The sequence below is a fragment of the Littorina saxatilis genome, linkage group LG8 (assembly GCF_037325665.1).
Source record: "Littorina saxatilis isolate snail1 linkage group LG8, US_GU_Lsax_2.0, whole genome shotgun sequence".
Lineage (NCBI taxonomy): Eukaryota > Metazoa > Mollusca > Gastropoda > Littorinimorpha > Littorinidae > Littorina > Littorina saxatilis.
The window spans coordinates 62762584-62780828 of NC_090252.1; the positions used below are offsets into that span (position 1 = coordinate 62762584).

Below are 18245 nucleotides of genomic sequence, written 5' to 3' on the forward strand. Positions count from 1 at the left end.
TCATCTCTTGGGAAAGGTTCTCAGGAAGGCGGAGCGGGGACAGCCTTGCTTGGTGTTGGTGGCCCCTTGGTGGCCCAGCCAACATTGGTTCCCCGTCCTCCTTCGCCTCGCAGACGGCCCTCCATTCTTTCTAGGTCGCTGCGCCGTTCTGGCTCCTCAGACGCTACTTTAGGCTTTGTCCAAAAGGCCCACAGGGAATCGACCAGCACTGTTTATGCGTCACACTGGTCAGCTTGGACAAAGTGGTGCTCGGAGAATGGAGTTACTGCTACTTCACCTCGCTCTATGCATGTAGCAAATCATCTCTCGTGTTTGGCTGCTCAGGGCTTGGCTCCTTCTTTTTTGAGAGTCAGGCGCTCAGCCATTTCTTCTACTCTGAAGCAATTAGGGCATAGCATTAACCTGGGCGGTGTAATTGCTAGTGTTCTTAAGGGGGCAGCGATTGGTTTTACGAAGGCTAAGTCCCCTCTTCCCGCGTGGGACTTATTTTTTGGTACTCAAGTTTCTAGCCTCTTCGGATTTCGAACCTTTAGCTTCAGCGAGCTTAGATAACTTGACTCGTAAAGCCTTGTTCCTCGTTTTGTTAGCCTCTGCCAGTGGAGGCGGTGAGGTGCACGCTCTTTCAGGCCTGGCTAAGGATATTTCTTTTGAGAGCTATGGCTCTTTTGTTTTAAGATTTCGGCCGGAGTTCCTTGCCAAAACCAAAAACAAGGTCTGTCCTCCTCTGTTATTCGCATTCCTCCTTTAAGTAGGATTCTTGCGTCTGGTGACCCTGATATGGTCAATTGTCCTGTTCGTACTCTTACCAGCTACTTCGGTCTCGAATAGCAGCTAGCATCTGCTGAAGAGACATTAAACCCCAAAAACCAGCTACTTATCCCGTACCACGCCCATTAGGTCTAGGGACCATAAACTGCTCTTCATCTCTGTTGACACTGAAAGGAGCAAGGACTTGTCGCGGGTCACTTTGGTAAGATGGGTCTCTACGCTTATTAAACAAGCGTATGCGTGGTGGCACAGACAAGTTGGGATTGGGCATTCTGTCCTTCCTATGAAGTTGTCAAGAACTCATGAAGCCAGAGCCTGGGCTACTTCTCTGGCAGTCCTCCGCTCAGGCGTGCTGGCAGAGGTCTTAGGCGCTGCCTACTGGAAATCGCAGGGTGTTTTCATCAACTTTTACCTGCGAGATGTGGCCAGCACTCGTCATGGTGGCAGTAGCTCCCTACCAGCCATTGTCGGCTGGGCAAGTGGAATTTTGTTTCCCCACCTCCTTCATTAGCATTCTGCTTGATGTGAGTTGGGATAAGAATGTAATTTAATTGAAAATTTTCATCTAAATTTTTGTTTGATTATATACTTACCCAACTCACATAGTTGATACCCGCCCGCCTGCCCCGCTTTTGGGGTTTTTATGGGGTTTTTTTCCTAAAAAAGAGGGAATTTTTCTATGTTCGCTTTCGATTGAATGATTCAAAGATGGCGGCAAGGTCAGGAAGTCACGCGTGACTTTGTCATGATAAGGGGTCAAGGTAGCTCTTTTTTAGGGTGACCTCCCCTTGTTACCAAGGCGATGCTATTCAGCGTCCTAGCACTAAACTGGAGTAAATTGCTTGATGTGAGTTGGGTAAGTATATAATCAAATTAAAATTTAGATGAAAATTTTCAATTTTCAGTCTACCAGAATACACACACACACACACACACACACACGAACGCACGTACGCACACGCGCACACCAACCTTCGTTTAGACTCCCAGTCTACCGGAATACACACACACACACACACACACACACACACACACGCGCGCGCGCGCACGCACACATGCACACACACACACATACACACGCGACAGCACGTACGCACACGCGCACACCAACCTTCGTTTAGATTCCCAGTTTACCGGAATACACACACACACACACACACACGAACGCACACGCGCACACCAACCCTCGTTTAGATTCCCAGTCTACCAGAATACACACACACACACATACACACACACGAACGCATGTACGCACACGCGCACACCAACCTTCGTTTAGATTCCCAGTCTACCGGAATACACACACACACACACACACGCGCGCGCACATGCACACACACACACACACACACACAACGACGTACGCACACACACGCACACACACACGAACACGCACACACACACACACTCACACACGCAAACAAACACACACACATACACACATTTACGCACATACGCACGCGTGCACGTATACCCTCGTCTAGATTCCCAGTGTACCAGAATACACGCACACCCATACGTGTCTGAGGGGGGGATCTCTGGACATTAGCCGCAAAGAAAAATGTGTTATATCTGGACTTGTTTATTGCTAAAGCTACAGAAACGGAGTGCGAGTATAAACATGTGTCGGACTTTAAGAATACTTTTTGAGAATTTTTTTTTTTAAAACACTCATTATTGAAAGTTACACACCCAAAAATAGAGATTCTGAAACACGTGTTATATCTGGACATCCGCCACCTAAAAGTGAATGATAGCCGGACATAATTATGACCGGAAAGCTGTAAATACTATCAACTTTATCAAAATAGCGTTACATATGCGTGGTAGTACAAAAAAGCTACCAGTAATCCAGAATTATTAAAAAAAAAATAGGAGGTGGGGGGGGGGGGGGAGTAATTTTTTTTTTTTTTTTTTGCGCATGAAAAGACTTAAGGCCATATTCTCGTTACAAAACCGGGGGGGGGGGGGGAGGGGTATTTTTTTTTTTTTTTTTTTTTTTTTTTTTGCGCATGAAAAGACTTTAGGCCGGATTTTCGTTACAAAACCAAAGCTTAGTTTAAAAAAAAAAAAATTAAAAAAAATTTTTAAATTAAAAATTTTTTTTTTTTTTAAATAAAAAAAAAAAAAATAAAAAAATTTAACCTAATAAGAATGTTTGTTAGCATGAATTAAGGTCGTGTCGCAATTTTTCAACCAAGACAAAAATTTTTATTTAGAAAATTATATTCGGAATAATTTTCAATCTTTTAAATTTGTGTGTGTTAAAATTAAATGGCGGGATGGGGTGTTGGTAACCAAACCAACACTTTATTTCGCAAAGCTAGCGTGCGCAGCTAGAGATTGTATTCTTTGATTTTGAATTTTTGTTTGTTTGTTTGCTTAACGCCCAGCCGACCACGAAGGGCCATATCAGGGCGGTGCTGCTTTGACATATAACGTGCGCCACACACAAGACAGAAGTCGCAGCACAGGCTTCATGTCTCACCCAGTCACATTATTCTGACACCGGACCAACCAGTCCTAGCACTAACCCCATAATGCCAGACGCCAGGCGGAGCAGCCACTAGATTGCCAATTTTAAAGTCTTAGGTATGACCCGGCCGGGGTTCGAACCCACGACCTCCCGATCACGGGGCGGACGCCTTACTTCATTGTCTGTTTGATATGAGGATCGATACTTGATCTTTTTATCGTGCTTTAAAAGATTCAAGGATTGTTTGCGTTTGCTTGATCACACTAAACGGACTGGGTGGCCGAGTGGTAACGCACTTGCGCTCGGAAGCAAGAGGTTGCGAGTTCGACCCTGGGTCAGGGCGTTAGCAATTTTCTCCCCCCTTTCCTAACCTAGGTGGTGGGTTCAAGTGCTAGTCTTTCGGATGAGACGAAAAACCGAGGTCCCTTCGTGTACACTACATTGGGGTGTGCACGTTAAAGATCCCACGATTGTCAAAAGGGTCTTTCCTGGCAAAATTGCATAGGCATAGATAACAAAATTGTGCACCAAAATACCCGTGTGACTTGGAATAATAGGCCGTAAAAAGTAGGATATGCGCCGAAATGGCTGCGATCTGCTGGTTGATGTGAATGCGTGATGTATTGTGTAAAAAATTCTATCTCACACGGCATAAATAGATCCCTGCGCCTCGAGTCAGAGTCTGGAGATACGCGCGCGATATAAGACTTCATATAACTAAGAACACGAGAGACTAAAAACACGAACACGCTATATTCCAACATCGGACGACTACCATTCGTGAATAACTTGATGGTTGAAAATGCAGATCTGCTAATATGCACTGCCATTACTTGTTTAAGACATGCACGGATCATATCACAAACGTGTGCTACTCCCTATAACTGAAACGTTAAAGCACCCTCACAAAAACACACTAGTAATTAATATCACAGTGGGAAGTATCCTCTTGAGCTTATACTTTAAAACGCTATTTAGCTTTGGTTCCTCAATGTTTGTTTGATGTTTGTTTGTTTTCAGGAGGGAGAGAGAGAGAGAGAGAGAGAGAGAGAGAGAGAGAGAGAGAGAGAGAGAGAGAGAGAGCATGAGTAACCATTGAATGCCATTTTCAGGTGTCATTTTTTCTTACTTGTTAATGTTTTGATTTCAAGGGAAATTGTGTTTTGATTTCAAGGGAAATTGTTTTTGATGGTTACAAAATATAATGATTTCACTTACAGGCGAATGACACAACGTGTCCTGTTCCCTGCCACACACAGTCTTCAGTTCTTTGTCACTCATAGTGTTGAATTTACTGTCACAAACACACTCACAGCCACAGTCACACACCCTCACTTGGCGAAAACAGACTTTCTTTCTTTATTTGGTGTTTAACGTCGTTTTCAACCACGAAGGTTATATCGCGACGGGGAAAGGGGGGGAGATGGGATAGAGCCACTTGTCAATTGTTTCTTGTTCACAAAAGCACTAATCAAAAATTTGCTCCAGGGGCTTGCAACGTAATAATAATAATAAATAAAGTGTATTTATATTGCGCCTATCCCTTACAAAAAACAAAAATATTTGGCTCTAAGCGCATTACAACATGTGAAGGACTTGGTACAATCAAGTCTGACAAGTACAACAGCACAATATACAGTCGGTCTCTTAGGTAAAAGCAGCTTCGACAGTTAAACACTTCTACTAAAAGATCCTCTAACAATTTACAAACATAGTTAAAGAACATCGAGTTAATAGGAATTAAAAAAAAAGGTTCTTATAATAAAACTATCTAGCGAACGACGAAGAAGAAGAAGAATAAAACTATCAATGTCAATGTATAACAAGTCATTCAACGTAAATGGCCAAAGAACAACAATAAAACAATGGTGATAAAACAGTTATACTCAATGGCTAATAACGAGGCAGAGTTAAATAGTATCGACACAAGATTAAAACAAAACATATTTCTGGAGACGAATTAACAACAATAAAGCAATGGTGATAAAACAGTTTTACTCAATGGCTAATAGCGAGGCAGAATTAAATAGTATCGACACAAGATTTAAACTAAACATATTCCTGGAGACGCATTTAATAATTATACATGTATCAAATAATCAATGTACAAAATACAGCCCTCGCAAGCAACCCGCCCCCAGCCGGCCCACAGCGCGCTACGATGGCAAGCGACCCCTCTCCTTAATGTGGCAAATACTGAACAGTGCACACAACCAATTACTCGCATATACTCGTGTCGCTCACTCGCACACACACACAAACACACACACGGACAACATCGAATCACTCGCACAGGCTAGGGGTTGAAGTATTCCCGGAAGAGGTGTGTTTTTAGAGAGGACTTGAAGGAAGGGAGAGAGGTAGAAAGGCGGACAGACATGGGCAGAGAGTTCCAAATAGAGGGAGCTGTGTAGGTAAAGGCGCGCTTGCCGAAAGCGTTCAGTTTGACGCGTGGGACAACAAGGTGCCCTGCGTCAGCGGATCTGAGGTTGCGTGTGGGGACGTGTGGCTTTAAGAGCGAAGACAGGTAAGAAGGGGCAGAGTCTTGAAGGCTACGGTAACACAGGGTAGCTATTTTATATGTAATGCGTGCTTTGATTGGTAGCCAGTGAAGGGTCATGAGGAGAGGGGTGACATGGTCGCGCTTGCGCTTGCGCAGCACAAGACGTGCTGCATTGTTCATGATGCGCTGTAGGCGGTCTAGCTTGGCGTCTGGGAGGCCGGCTAGGAGCGAGTTGCAGTAATCCAGTCTCGACAAAATAAAAGCCGAAACCAGTAGTACAATATATTACCTTACTGGGAGAATGCAAGTTTCCAGTAAAAAGGACTTAACATTTCTTACATACTGCTTGACTAAAATCTTTACAAAAATTGACTATATTCTATACAAGAAACACTTAACAAGGGTAAAAGGAGAAACAGAATCCGTTAGTCGCCTCTTACCACATGCTGGGGAGCATCGGGTAAATTCTTTCTCGTCCCAACCAATATGGGACTCCCCCTAACCCGCGGGGGTAGCGAAAACAAACACAATTCTCAAGAATCAAGTAAGCAACATATATTTTGCAAACCATAATCTGTACTGAGGTTCAATGGGAACCACATTTTTAGAGCAAAAGTTTAAAACAACACAAGAAGACTTAAAAATGTTTTCCTACTGGACAGAGCAAATACACGTAACAATACTGCGGGTCCATACAAAAGTCATGATCAATGGGAGTTATCCACAACCCAGACAATCTCATACAAAGGACAGCTGTCATGACATCTGTCAGTGCAGACGTCCACATATTTACACCAAAAAGAAACAAGGTAAACCAGAAAAAAATCATGAAACATAATCAAGTGATAATCCGAATCAATTTTCACTTCAAAATTTGTGTCATACCAAATGTTTAGAGCAAAAGTTTAAAACAACACAAGAGATTTGAAAAGGTTTTCCAACTGCATGGGTGGGAGCAAAAAATCTGTGCTTTACGAAAAAAAAAAGTGTATGACCGGGGGGCTTGTAACCACTTTGCTTGTCGACAAAAATATTTCTTTTAACTTCCCTCAAAGTATTAAACAATGGCGACTGCACGTGAGAGGGAACAATAAAGAGACCAAAAAGCAATGTACTCACGTTAAAATGACGAACACGGAACAAATAACAGGGACGTTTCGATTTAAGGGTCTTCTTCAGGCACAAAAACACAAAAGTACACACACAAAAAAGAAGAAGAAAGACGATAGAACAAATAAAGAGGAGAACAACTGACAAAACAACTGCACTGCACAAACCAAAGTGCAGTTTTCCCTCAAAGTGACAGGAAACTGCGGGAAATGGAATTAATATTACAGTAGGAAGTAACAGTTAAATTTAGTACATGTGCTTCATGTGTTCTTTTCATTTGCCACTTTATCTTTAATTTGGGTCCAGGATCTCCCTTCCAGTGTTTGGCTGCCTGCAATGCCCAACAAAATTTGTTTCTTTCCTGGAAGCTTTCCTCTCAAAATGGAAGCTTGAAAAAGCTTCCTCACGGCCTTCTCTTCTTCTCTCGAGAACTTGCTGTAGTTCCCTGAAACAGAAATTGACAGCTGTTCCTCAAAATGCCTTTGTTGTACATGCTAAAGACTACAAAAAATGAGCACCCAAAAAATCACACCTTCCATGGAGACAATAACGTACAAAATACAAAATAAAAAACAATACTGACAAAAATACATAATTCCCAGGCCTTCAAAGTGAGAGGAAAAGAAAAAAAACAGAATGATACAGCTAACGGGCGGGGATATAGCTCAGTTGGTAGCGCGCTGGATTTGTATTCAGTTGGCCGCTGTCAGCGTGAGTTCGATCCCAGGTTCGGCGGAAATTTATTTCACAGAGTCAACTTTGTGTGCAGACTCTCTTCGGTGTCCGAACCTCCCCCCGTGTACACTACATTGGGTGTGCACGTTAAAGATCCCACGATTGACAAAAGGGTCTTTCCTGGCAAAATTGCTTAGGCACAGTTAATAATTGTCTACCTATACCCGTGTGACTTGGAATAATAGGCCGTGAAAGGTAAATATGCGCCGAAATGGCTGCAATCTACTGGCCGTATAAAATTTCATCTCACACGGCATCACTGCAGAGCGCCTAGAACTGTACCCACGGAATATGCGCGATATAAGACTCATTGATTGATTGAACAGAGCTAACCATATCTAAAACATAGCTAAACGACTCCCAACATGAAAAAATGGTTATTTTGAGTCCCCGGCCCCCTTCAGTGAATCTGGATCACATTTTGTAAAACCGCAACAAACATTATTGAGTTTTTGGAGCGCTGTGGCAACTTTAAAACTTTTAATTTGACCCCTACCTTGTTTTAATGACTGCCAGATTACCTAACGACTTCTGAATCACACACACATTGAAAGCATTGACAAGGTTTTTGATGATGATTAAATGTTATAATTAGCTCATTAATATAAATTTGGAAGCAAGCAAAGCTCGCTGTCCACTATTTCTTGCTGGAGGGCATAGAAAGGTAAAACAAGAAGGGCAAAGCCCATACGACTCACATGCTTTACACATTTTTCCTACCAAAATACATGTGACCTTGACCCAAGGTCAAGGTCATCCAAGGTCATGCAACACAAAGCTGTTAATTCAAGACATAGGAAGTACAATGGTGCTTATTGGCTCTTTCTACCATGAGATATGGTCACTTTTAGTGGTTCACTACCTTATTTTGGTCACATTTCATAAGGGTCAAAGTGACCTTGACCTTGATCATATGTGACCAAATGTGTCTCATGAAGAAAGCATAACATGTGCCCCACATAATTTTTAAGTTTGAAACAGTTATCTTCCATAGTTCAGGGTCAAGGCCACTTCAAAATATGTATACAATCCAACTTTGAAGAGCTCCTGTGACCTTGACCTTGAAGCAAGGTAAACCAAACTGGTATCAAAAGATGGGGCTTACTTTGCCCTATATATCATATATAGGTGAGGTATTCAATCTCAAAAACTTCAGAGAAAATGTGAAAAATAGCTGTTTTTTAGACAACATTTATGGCCCCTGCGACCTTGACCTTGAAGCAAGGTCAAGATGCTATGTATGTTTTTGGGGCCTTGTCATCATACACCATCTTGCCAAATTTGGTACTGATAGACTGAATAGTGTCCAAGAAATATCCAACGTTAAAGTTTTCCGGACGGACGGACGGACGGACGGACGACTCGGGTGAGTACATAGACTCACTTTTGCTTCGCATGTGAGTAAAAAAAAAACCCACCATGTTGGTTGGATTTAAAAATTATTTTGTGGGGTGTGTATTAATACAAGGAAATGGAACGAATATGATAAAATAAAATAATCAACAAGAACAACCCAAAAATCAATGAGACCATGAATTGCATCAAAGACAGGTTAGAATTTGTGTAGTGTGACTCCTCTTTTATGGTGCATTACACTGAAGAGCAACCGCCCTGATATTATACGTTATTTGCGTTTTTGACCAAAATATGACATTTTACACACATCTCGACAGTCATTGTTCACCTCGACTGCTAGCGCAGTCTCGGAGAACAATGACTGTCTTGATCTGTGTAAAATGTCATATTTTGGTCAAAAACGCAAATAACATTTATGTATCGATTGCATTCCTTTCAGGTACTGACTTTGTTGTTTTAACGATTGAACGAGCACACACACACTTGCAATCAAACACATAAGCTTCATATTTGGGCGTTTCAGGTTGGCCGAAACTTCAAAGGAACTACAAAACACACGTCATGTACTGACTTTGTTGTTGTTTTGACATTGAACAGCACACACACATGCAATCAAACACATGACGTGTGTTTTGTAGTTCCTTTGAAGTTTCGGTCAACCTGAAACGCCAAAATATGAAGTTTTGTATGCCTCTGACGTCACATGGCTCAAAGAAGGGAAATCCAATGTCCAATCGATACATAACCCTTTGTGGTGGACTGGGCATTAAGCAAACATACAAACAAAGAGACTGAAGAGCGCAAGTCTGCTGTATGTACACTGAGCACAAAAAGTTAAGTTCTGTGAAATTTGGAGAGCCTGCAGCTACCCAGCAAAAACACCATAAAAACCATTGATTTTTTGCTGTTTTTCAGTTTTGTGGTCGCTCTGTTTTACACACTAGATCAGCCTGACAGCGCGACAGATTTGAACGAAATTTGTATGAACCATTAGGTAAGACACCAAATAAACTTTCGAATGTAAAAAATGTAAAATATTCAGTTTAAGTCACTGTTTCAACGGTTGAAAGTGAATCAAGCCATCAAAAAACACAATTTTTGAGAGTAGATGTGGTCACGGACCAGTGACATCATACCCAGATATTGCTCAGATTCCAGAAACACATTTTTGAGCAGAAGAAAGACTGATTTTCAAATTCACGTATATTTCTGACCAAATAACTGCTGTTATCTGGGGTATACCATTGAAAAAAATATCCTTTACTTTTTTGTGCTCAGTGTATCAGTGCACGGCAATGAAAGTCACAAAGTTAAAAAGTGTGTGGAGTTGTACCTGCAATGTGTGGCCTCTCCGATGAGAGACCACATATCCCTTTTAAGGCACAGTAAGCCTCCCGCAAACCATCAAAGACACACAGTACAAACACCCTTTTGTTTGAACACTCACCGCTTGAGAATATCTGAGGTGCCTTACGTAAAGAGCCAGCAATTTTCAATGAATTTATTTTTGCATGGTTTATCTAACGCCATAGCCATCGTGGACCCCGGGGTGTGATCAACTTTCCTTTTTTTTCACAATCTAGTCGTCAGTTTCTGATTTCAATGCGACTCGCCTTATCTGCATTAGAACATTATCGTGTAACTCTGAATCTAAAATGCAACAACGACTGCGAGTCACACAAACTTAACGGTGGAGTTTGGCTTCAAAGAAGCAAGTTCAATGCAAAAAATGTGTCTGCTTCGGGAAACACTTCTTTGCGTGACAAGCTTCCGGACTCCCTTTTTGTCCATTTTTCAAAACTTCGAGTTGTACTGATCTTTTTTTGATGAAAAACAAATCTTTTAGGATTAATGAATGCTTGTGTTACAAGTCGTCAATTTATTATTTAGATTTTAGTACTAGCGCCAAAAAGCGTCTGATTTTGGTACTAGACAATCCTGCAGGCCATGCAAAAATAAAATCTTAAAAAAATGCTAGCTCTTTACGGAGGGTACTTAGGATGTTCGCAAGCGGTGAGTGTTTAAATGAAAGGGTGTTTGTACTGTGCGTAAAAAACCTGGCAATGTCTGTTCAGAAACTGATAGTTTACGTAAACCAGAGTGTGCTGACGCTTTCTGTTGTCCATTTGTCTATTATCCCTACCAAAATTACCCGTCAACATGACAGGCCACCTTCAATTTAAGGACACTTCTGGCAAGTCATTGCAGGTACCCCTGTACTATCTTTTGCAATCAGTATATAAGAAAACTAGCTATTGTAGTCTAAAAATCAGTACTGGCACAATGGTGCACAAGTGCTTTCCATGACCACTTGTGATCTGGTTTAGCTCCTTGCAGGACACATACCAATTAATTCCGTCTCTGCCATGGTTTCGGATGATCAAGAGGGCCTGCGAGCGTTGGGGCTCCGGAAGAGCCTGGGCCGCAGCAACATCTGCCTCCTCGCTGTGGCTTTTTATGAGGTGCCGGTTGAGGTGTTGAGCAAAGTACTTTTCGCAGAAGATACAAAAGTATCGCTTGCCCTCTGTCTGGATTTTGACTCCTGAAACCCATGATACTTGAATAATGAAGTTGGAAACTACATCACAAAAGAAAGGAAAAAGAGGGGTTAGTTTAAAGGTCCTTATAATAATAACAAAATATATTATATATATATATATACAAGTGCCGACCTTCAACAGGGTCAGGACAGCATCCCCCCAACTATTAGAGAACAATTCCAAAATTCTTTCACAGTAACAAAAACTATGTTCCTTGTTTATAAAAAATAATGACACACCTTTTATTCGCAGTTATAGCAACAACAAAGAAAACTGCCTGAAATGGAAGAGGGGGAAGACCAAATTGAATCAAATCTTATTTTACAAGGTTTGTGGCATAAGCATTACAGAAATTCTTTCTTTTTCATACTACTCTAATCATATATACACACGGACATACAAATAGAACAGAGAGAGAAAGATAATGGTTTATATTACTAAGGCCACAGACCCATATACAAACCAATGGGGGTGAGAGAGAGAGAGAGAGAAAGAGAGAGAGAGAGAGAGAGAGAGAGATTGAGAGAGAGAGAGAAAGACAGAGAGAAAGAGACGGACAGTGAGAGAGAGAGAGAGAAAGATAGATGGGTTCTTTTTCCCAACTATTGGTTTTTTTTGGGGGTACTCCTTTTTTTATGTCAGGTCGATTTGGGGGGTACCCTTGCTTGAGCATCGTCATGTGACCACTGTGAAAGAAATTTTTGATCAGGAAAAAAGTACCACAGAGTCAAGTGGGGTGCCTTTACTGGCCTAATAGGATTGAATGAAATGAAATGGGGATGAATGCCTTAAACATATTGCAGTAGAAGTTTAGGCAACTCTCATTCATCCCATAAACATTCTCAGTCACTGAAGACATGCGTGCATACCTTTGCTTGTATTTTCCTCCGGTGATGTCGGGCTTTTGGTACCTGCATACAGAATGAAAGTAAATTAAAACTTGTGCATGCTTAGTTTGAAATTGAACAGATCATGAACCAGGTACCAAAAATATATACCGGCACGGTTGGCCTAGTGGTAAGGTGTCCGCCCCGTGATTGGGAGGTCGTGGGTTCGAACCCCGGCCGGGTCATACCTAAGACTTTAAAATTGGCAATCTAGTGGCTGCTCCGCCTGGCGTCTGGCATTATGGGGTTAGTGCTAGGACTGGTTGGTCCGGTGTCAGAATAATGAGACTGAGTGAGACATGAAGCCTGTGCTGCGACTTCTGTCTTGTGTGTGGCGCACGTTATATGTCAAAGCAGCACCACCCTGATATGGCCCTTCGTGGTCGGCAAACAAACAAACAAACCAAAAAGATATAAACACCAAAACGCTTTTGTATGACGGCTTACTAGTGCCAGAACCTAAGGTTACCATTTTCACGTGAAAATTAGTAAATAACAGTGTTAATTACTTATTTTCAATTTTGCCTCGTTTTTGGTCACAGTAGTCGGACTTTAAGAGTCCGCACTGAGAGGCTACAACGTCCGTCAAACATCACTCTCACAATATTTCTGAAATATCTTTTAATAGAAGGCCTTATCGAGCAAGTTATCCGACGGGAAGATGCATGTCAGTTTTCTGCAATAGCACTTTCCTTAACGTTGTTTTGGGTAACTTAAAAAAGAATAATCGAGCCCAAAAACTTTTGAATCGAAGCTGCTTTTAGCAGACGGACTTTTGATCAGCTGTGCTCACACACTTTCACATATATCTTTAAATATAATTCCTTATTCGACAAGTTGTCAGGCAGACAGCTGTGCCTCATATTCATTTACACTACAACACTCATACATCTGCTTTGTAGTGTATTACTATTAGTGAAAGACAATTGATCCGAAAATGTTCGAATCGAGAGAGGAAAAATGGCGTGTGCTAAAGGTCCGACCACTAGCAGACTGATCTGTTCGGTCTAGGCTAACACACTTTCACAAATGTCTTTCGATAGAATTCGTTATTCAACAAGTTGTCGGACACACAGTTGTATGTCACTGTTATCTACACTGTAACACATGCGTTCAGCTCTTATTGTTAATTTGCATCGGATTAATAGTCTACCAGCCAGCCTTCTATGTCATGTATGAAACCTGGAAATGTCTGTTCCTGTAAATTTTTATGACGGAAATGTAATCTATAGGGTACGGAGAGTCAAATTAGCTTGGTTGCCTAAAGTTGCACTTTGGGAAATTCTCAGAATCCAAGATGGCCGCCCAACGGTCATCTTGAAGATGGTCAATATGTAACTTTTGATCCAGATGGGCTAAAGAGTCGTGTAATACCTCAATATAGGGTTTTTTGATGTCGGCGAGTTCATTTCTGAGGTTGGTTTGTCAATCCTGTCAACAGAATCCAAGATGGCCGCCAAAATATATAAAAACACATTTCTCGCCATATCTGGGTTTCTAAAGCAGCTAGATTCATGATCTTAGTGCTGACCATGTTTCCAAAGGCTGGGAAGCCGTTCTGATATCACCCAGATGCAAGATGGCTGCCAAGATGGCAGGTAAACGTCATTCACGCTCAAATCAATGTCACACAAAAATAAGGAAAACGCCATATTGTTTGTCTTTTGTCTGAAAGAACATGTTAGCATCCAGTTAAAGAGGCAACTTTCAGAAAAGCCGATGGGTCTCGATGGTGGGGATGGACAGAAGGAGAGCAAGCACAAAGAGGAAGGTGAAAGAAGGCGAGCGATCGACGCAGCAGACCGGACGAAGATTGCAGAGGAACTGCAGAAGTACTCGCACCCTCTCATTGTTGAGTCCACTGCAGACCTGTTTACCCTCATAAGTGTTTTGGAGTAATGCTCAGCCCCAAAAATAGTAATCCTGGCACAAAAATAGTAATCATCCAGCATTCGTCGCTAATTACAACGCACATGACAACTGTGTCTGCGAAACGCAATCATGCACATATATCCATCATTCACAAACAAAACACATCAGTCAGTTTTTGTAGTCATCATAATTTCAAAGAAGATCACATCAAAAGCACATGCATCACTGATTCTTTTTCTTTTGCTCGTAGTAGGCCTTTTTCAGTGTGTCAAGCGCTTCTCTACTGTACTTGCGCTTGCCGAATGAGTGAGGGCGAGACTTCACCACTAGAATAAGGCTCTCCAGCGTCTCATCAGACAGACATGATCTCTGGTCAGTCCTGTGCTTTTTCACCCCATTTTGCCATTGAAAAAAACAATGCCAAACATGTGAATTGATAAAAAAAAATAAAATAAAAAAAAAATAAAAATTTATGAAAATCGTAGTCTTGACACGGATAGCGGAATGGCGTATTTTTTGCAGAAAATCGTAATAAATTACGCCAAAATCGTAAGGGTAAACAGGTCTGCCACTGACCTGTACAACATCGTCAACGGGCAGATCGCGCCAGCAAAAGTAGGCCTAAATGTCCAAGATGCACTCAAGATCGGCAGCACTCAAAGTGAACAGTTCGCCGCTTCGCTTCACAGCACATTCCATGGCCCGATCGAGAGGAAAGTGAAGACCATGCAGGAGATGAAAAAGGTAGTGGTTGTGAAAGACAAGGCCATCTTTGACATTGAAACATTATTCGTACGGCTTCAGATCATTAGGCAACAACGTGGTGTGAAGGCGACAGACATCTTCAAGTACGAACTCAGTCCCGTACCTCCATCTCTCATCGACGAGTTCGGGAGTTTGAGGAAAGGAGACAAGGCTGTGCTCGTCAAGTGTCATGGTGTGCCGGTCAACAACGCACCTGCACCAGACGTGGTGCTGGTCGACTCCTGTACCATGTTGTGTGGCCAGTTGCGGGGACAGCAGGAGATTTTGTCGCGAGTTTCGGCGCTCGACTGAGCCGCTATCCTCCAGCAGCACAGAAACTGGTGTTGTTTGACAGGTACCATGAGAATCAGCCAACTGCGAAGGACCACGAGAGGATGAGGAGGGCAGGGGAAGGATCAAAGGACTTCCGTCTGACACCCACAACCCCCCTCCCACACAGAGAAGCTATCATGAAGAATGCCAACAACAAACGCCTCCTCAGCAACATCCTCTGTGGACATCCTCTGCAGAACAACGTGGAGCTTGTCAGCAGTTTCGATTGTCTTGTCACCCATGAGGAGGCGGATATCACGCTGTGCAGCTACATGCTGAAGGCTGCAGCAGGCGGGGCGGAGACGATCAGGGTGCTGTGTGATGACACTGATGTGTTCGTCCTTCTCGTGTACTTGGCATGGAGGAAGAGGATACAGAAGAGCATCCAGATGGAGAAGTGGGACGGCACGGTGCTTGACATTCGCGCAACAGTGGACAAATTGGGGGACAAGTGTGGTCAGCTACTCGGCATGCACGCCTTATCGGGCTGCGACACCGTGTCGTACCCCTGTTACAAGGGCAAGAAGTCGGCGCTCAAGGTGCTTGGAAACAGCGACATCCTAGGCCTGCAAGATGTCCTTGGGGAGCCAGACGTCAGTCATGACCAACTTAAGGCCACTGCCGACTCATTCTTCCTCGCGCTGTACAGTCAGAAGAAGGCCAAGTCCCGCAATGGTGCAAGATCCAAACTGTATCTGGGCAGGAAGAAACCACCACCTTTGAAGAGGCTACCACCAACCGATTGCAACCTGAGGCTGCATGCTCTCCGAGCACATCTGCAGATGATGTTGTGGAAAGCAGCAGACCATAAAGATCCACCAGCCGAGGCTCATGATATCCGCTGCTTCGGATGGGATATCGATGAATCTGGTGCTGTGACACAATCGCTGTCTAATGCGCCGATAGCACCGCAGCAGCTCTCAGATGTCGTGAGCTGTAGTTGCAGCGCCGAGGGGAAAGCGTGCAGCGAGAAGAAGTGCAGTTGCCACAGTGGGAGACTTACGTGCACTGAATACTGTTATTGCGAGGGAGGAGATGGCTGCTGCAGCGCTTACACGAAGCATGAGCCTGTGGTGGAGGAGGAGGAAGAGGAGGAGGAAGAAGAGGAGGAAGAGGAGGAGGAGGAGGAGAAGGAAGAAGAAGAGGAGGAGTTTGTTGAAGACGACCAGTAAGACGAGAAAGAAGCTGACATTGAAGAAGGAGATATGGTTTCAAAGTTTGAATCGTTTGTTTGCTGTAAAGCAAGAGCAGTAGAGTTCTATTTCGGTCGTGGCGTGCCAGCTAAGCTGCTTTTGGACATGGACTTTCCCACATGGACTTGATTGAGGTCCTGAAAGTTGCCTCTTTAACTGGATGCTAACATGTTCTTTCAGACAAAAGACAAACAATATGGCGTTTTCCTTATTTTTGTGTGACATTGATTTGAGCGTGAATGACGTTTACCTGCCATCTTGGCAGCCATCTTGCATCTGGGTGATATCAGAACGGCTTCCCAGCCTTTGGAAACATGATCAGCACTAAGATCATGAATCTAGCTGCTTTAGAAACCCAGATATGGCGAGAAATGTGTTTTTATATATTTTGACGGCCATCTTGGCGGCCATTTTGGATTCTGTTGACAGGATTGACAAACCAACCTCAGAAATGAACTCGCTGACATCAAAAAAACCTATATTGAGGTATTACACGACTCTTTAGCCCATCTGGATCAAAAGTTATATATTGACCATCTTCAAGATGACCGTTGGGCGGCCATCTTGGATTCTGAGAATTTCCCAAAGTGTAACTTTAGGCAACCAAGCTAATTTGACTCTACATACCCTATAGATTACATTTCCGTCATAAAAGTTCACAGGAACAGACATTTCCAGGTACTCTTTTTGGCAAGTAGACTATAAAGAACTATGGGCCAGAAAAGTATTGAATCGAAGGATTTTCGCTCTGGCCGGTGTAACAGTCGCGCATGCATGTGCATTGAACCTCCACAGTCACAAGGCACATGAAAATTAGTAATTAACGCATGAAATTTTTGTTTTGGCGCTAGTAAGCCATCAGGAGGCGAGCCAAAACTGAAAATTAGACATTAACACTTAAAATAGTCATTAACATGTGAAAATGAGTAATTAACACGTTTAATTGAATTTTTGCGTGAAAATTAGTCACTTTCACGGGTTAATTACGAATATATTGTTTTGGCGCTAGTAAGACCTCATACTTTTGGTTAAAAGCCTGTAGTAAAATTGTTCCCTTACCTGGTAAAATATCAGAAGCCCTAATACAGTACGACATTACAAGTGCATCGTGCATTCTAATCAAATTCGCAATTGGCCCAGAGAGTCACCGGAAAGGCAAATGCTTGCAACGAAATTCACGATTGGCAAAGCAAGTCACGTGGACAACCTCAATCAGTCATAACAGACTGGTTCGCAACCATTGGTACTCGGCTACTTGTGCTATGTTCATTGTTGATTGTCGAGCGATGATTGAACATTTTGCATGCCTGTCATTTTGTGTTTGAACGTAGCGTAGAGTTTAGCGTAGCAATTACAGCAAAATCGTAGCATTCTACGCCAAAATTGTAGCAGTTGGCAGCTCTGTGGGTAGTACATGTTTCTCCACATCAAATCTGCCTGAAGGGTTTTTGAGATCCAATTTGCCAAAGAAAACGGCTCCTTACATAGTACACCATTATCTTTAATGTGAAAGTAACAATAAACTGACTTACACTCAGATGTCTCAGACGCTGGGTCGGGGGAAGAGGTAACACTTGCTCCTTCGGGGTCTTCAGCACTTGTCTGGGCTCCTGTGAGGATACAGACATTAAATTCAATAAATTCTGCTCTTCAAAGAGAACCAGATTTGTGGTTTGGACATGCAGGCATGATAGTTGGCCTGGCCTGGTTATATTTCTGCCGGGTCTG

At 42.7% G+C, this 18245-nt stretch overlaps 1 long non-coding RNA gene across 1 annotated transcript; it reads right to left on the minus strand.

Moving 5' to 3' along the window:
• Positions 1 to 6287: 6287 nt before the first annotated feature.
• Positions 6288 to 18239, minus strand: LOC138974064 (uncharacterized). Its single transcript, XR_011458283.1, has 4 exons — positions 18050 to 18239; positions 12358 to 12399; positions 11295 to 11490; positions 6288 to 7302 (listed from the first exon to the last, which is right to left on the minus strand). It is a non-coding gene; the product is annotated as an uncharacterized lncRNA (long non-coding RNA).
• Between the last annotated feature and the right edge of the window lie 6 nt (positions 18240 to 18245).